We start from the raw sequence: 4,028 nt of genomic DNA, 5'->3' as shown, positions 1-4,028 counted from the left end.
CAGCTGCTTCCCCCCTCCCTTTCCTCCCTGTGACTGGAGGAGTATTAACAAGCCATTGCACCTTGAATGATCCCTTGAAATATGCGTTAACTACTTACACTAAACAATCTGTTCTATCTTGTAGTTAGCTGTGACTCTGAGTAAGTTTCCTAGACCTGTGTAAGCTCATAAGCTTGTCTCTTTCACCAACAAAAGTTGGTTCAATAAAAGATATTACCTCACCCACTTTGTCTCTCTAATATCCTGGGACCGACACAGCTACAACAGCACTGCATATAACATCTGCATTTCAGTCATTTCCAACTCAACGGGAATCAAAATGCTGTTATCTGGGGGAAGCTTGCTGCACCACGTCTGCCTCGTAACAGGATTTCATTCGCATTAGGCCTCAGATGAGGAGTTGAGCCTCTTGTTGCTTTGGAGGATTTCTGCCCACTGATCCCAATTATCAAACGGGCTAGCTCTTTTCCATATCTCTTTGGAGCAGTGGGCGTTGTCTGGGATTCTTCGCTCAGTGTCCCCTCGGTTCCCTTTTATTGAACCTCTATTCTCACTCTCCATTTTCATGTTCATCGCTGTGTCTTTGTGGCCCCTCCCCATTCCTGAAGGGGGTGCCATTGCTGCTGCTGTTGTGATGGTGCACCTTCACAGAGGTCAAATAGGTTCTTTTAAAAAATAATAATAGGTCTGCAGCTTGGCCCAGAGTGACTCTAGAAAATGGGACACTAACTGGAGTTGCAAAGACATGAGCATGCAACACCTTCCTGTAAGCTTTCAACACTCCAGAAATTATCATGTGGCAATACATTACCCAGTCATGATTTTCAGTTGCCCTCTGGAAAATCCTGCAGTCTGATTGTGTTTTGCAATATCACTGTCATGTATAATTTTGTCCCTTACATGTCCACCATGCAAATAATTCACCATTAATAGCTTCATAGAGTTTTAAGGCCAGAAGGGATAATATAGTCTGATCTCCTGTATATCATAAAAAGAAAAGGAGTACTTGTGGCACCTTAGAGACTAACAAATTTATTAGAGCATAAGCTTTCGTGAGCTACAGCTCACTTCATCGGATGCATCCGATGAAGTGAGCTGTAGCTCACGAAAGCTTATGCTCTAATAAATTTGTTAGTCTCTAAGGTGCCACAAGTACTCCTTTTCTTTTTGCGAATACAGACTAACACGGCTGCTACTCTGAAACCTGTATATCATAGTGTGACATACCGGGGCACAATCCAGATTAAGGAGTAGCTGCATCACCCCTGCCCTGTAACCTGGGGTACCCTTTACAATGCCCTGCTGCTATAGCCTCTAGCCTGGAATGCTCACAAACAGCCTCCAGCATGTAAGTCACTCCCAACTATGTCTGTGTGTGCTGCAGCCAGCCAGCCACACCTTGGCTCTTACCAGTCTTGGTTATGCTGCAGGGTGACCCCAACGTCCACCTCATCCTTCATCCTGGATCTTCCCCCAGAAATGTAAGTCCTGTATTGCCCAGTACTCTCCTGGACAGTACAAATATATTTAGTGTGTTATTCCTTTAAGGGAATAATATGTCAGCGTATTATTTTAAAATAGCTATTCAGATATTTCAATTTAAACACACAGGATTAGATAAAACAATACAACTACAAAGAGACTGATTTTAAGCGAGTCCAAGTAATAAAAGTCAGAAATGCTTACAAGAAAAATAAAGATAAAACTCTTTCTGGTGCCTGACTTAAATTATATTAGAGTCAAAGAGAAATTCTCTCACCACATGCTTTCAGCAGTCTTACTGACCAAATTCTTTAGGTCAGGACCCCACTCCCAGAGTCCATCAGCTGCTTCCTTTGTCTTTTCAGGTGCAGAGAATGCAATGAGCGGAGGGAACAGGGAGGGAGGGAGAGAGAGAGTCCTGTCCACTCTTTGAGAAGTATTTCCAGCTGGGAGCAAGGTAACAGGTAGTCTGTGTGGAAGGAAACTCCATGCTGTTTCTTTTCCAAGATGTAGATTTTTGCCCCTGACCCCTTTCCTGCCAAAGAATGGCCACTTAGCAGGTAATAGTCCATCAGCCTTGTTTACACCTGGCTAAGGCATCAGCTTGCCCTTTGTTTCTGAGGAACTGGTTTGACCACTCCCCAGGTTTATCTGGAAAACATATGTTTAGTCATGATCTCAGCTTGTTTATAACTGCACAGATAATGCTGCTATGTGCATTTTGCTATGTTATTACTGATCATCAAATTATGAGGTATTTAAATGATACCTCACAAGGCATACCGAACACAGGGGTATATTCTGTCACATTTCCCTCTTTACAAAGCTGCAGAAGGGTTAGCCACTGGCTGACCTGGAGACACCAGGTCAAGACCCTCTTTCCTGGGTAGGGCATTTGCCACCATGTTTTTTTCCCTCCTTTATATACACAATTTCCATATTAAACTCCTGTAAGCACCTAATCCAGTGTCTGACACAGTGGTACACAGTTCAAACATCTTTTCAAAATCTGGACTGGCTAGAATAGGCTTTTTAGACAAGATTTTTTTACCTTATCAAAACCCTCTTGCCATGCCTTTGTCCATACAGCTTGGGGTTTTCTTACATAGATCTGTGCTTGCAGATACAATGTCACTGAACTGACACACAAACCTTCTGTAATAATTTACCAGATCTATGAAAGATTGGACCTGTTTTTTTGGATGGGGATATAGGCCATTTTACAATGGCTTCAACTTACCAGCAATCAGGGGATATTTGACCTTCCCCTACCCAGTGTCCCAAATAAGGAACTCTGGATGATCCAATTTTACATTTGGAGGCTTTTATAGATAGGCCTGCCTCTTTGAGCTTCAACAGCACAATTTTAAAGTATTTTTTGTGATCAGTCCAAGTATTGCTAAACTCTCCGATGTTGTTGACTTACGCTTTTGCGAAGTTCTGCAAACCATTTAACACTTGGTGGACCAGCCTTTGAAAGGTGGCTCCTGCATTAATTAACCCAAATGGTAACATTGTGAATTCAGATATTTCGTTTTGCTTAAAATGCCGAGCATATCATCAATTCTAGTTATGGGATAGACATCTGGTACAGTGACAGCATTAACAAATTTATTAGAGCATAAGCTTTCGTGAGCTACAGCTCACTTCATCGGATGCATTTGGTGGAAAAAACAGAGGAGAGATTTATATACACACACACAGAGAACATGAAATGTGTGTATATAAATCTCTCGTTTCAGAGTAGCAGCCGTGTTAGTCTGTATTCTCAAAAAGAAAAGGAGTACTTGTGGCACCTTAGAGACTAACAAATTTATTAGAGCATAAGCTTTCGTGAGCTACAGCTCACTTCATCGGATGCATTTGGTGGAAAAAACAGAGTAGAGATTTATATACACACACACAGAGAACATGAAACAATGGGTTTATCATACACACTGTAAGGAGAGTGATCACTTAAGATAAGCCATCACCAACAGCAGGGGGGGGAAGGAGGAAAACCTTTCATGGTGACAAGCAGGTAGGCTAATTCCAGCAGTTAACAAGAATATCAGAGGAACAGTGGGGGGTGGGGTGGGAGGGAGAAATACCATGGGGAAATAGTTTTACTTTGTGTAATGACTCATCCATTCCCAGTCTCTATTCAAGCCTAAGTTAATTGTATCCAGTTTGCAAATTAATTCCAATTCAGCAGTCTCTCGTTGCAGTCTGTTTTTGAAGCTTTTTTGTTGAAGTATAGCCACTCTTAGGTCTGTGATCGAGTGACCAGAGAGATTGAAGTGTTCTCCAACTGGTTTTTGAATGTTATAATTCTTGACGTCTGATTTGTGTCCATTCATTCTTTTACGTAGAGACTGTCCAGTTTGGCCAATGTACATGGCAGAGGGGCATTGCTGGCACATGATGGCATATATCACATTGGTAGATGCGCAGGTGAAGGAGCCTCTGATAGTGTGGCTGATGTGATTAGGCCCTATGATGGTATCCCCTGAATAGATATGTGGACAGAGTTGGCAACGGGCTTTGTTGCAAGGATAGGTTCCTGG

General features: G+C 42.3%; 1 long non-coding RNA gene across 1 annotated transcript; it reads right to left on the bottom strand.

Annotated features, from left to right (window-relative positions):
- Window positions 1-1,812, bottom strand: LOC119860989. Its single transcript, XR_006274173.1, has 3 exons — window positions 1,760-1,812; window positions 1,205-1,508; window positions 1-978 (listed from the first exon to the last, which is right to left on the bottom strand). It is a non-coding gene; the product is annotated as an uncharacterized LOC119860989 (long non-coding RNA).
- Window positions 1,813-4,028: the final 2,216 nt, after the last annotated feature.

The sequence above is a fragment of the Dermochelys coriacea genome, chromosome 9, assembly GCF_009764565.3.
Source record: "Dermochelys coriacea isolate rDerCor1 chromosome 9, rDerCor1.pri.v4, whole genome shotgun sequence".
Classification (NCBI taxonomy): domain Eukaryota; kingdom Metazoa; phylum Chordata; order Testudines; family Dermochelyidae; genus Dermochelys; species Dermochelys coriacea.
Note: the sequence above shows the minus strand (reverse complement) of the source record. Positions and strands in the feature narration are given on the sequence as shown.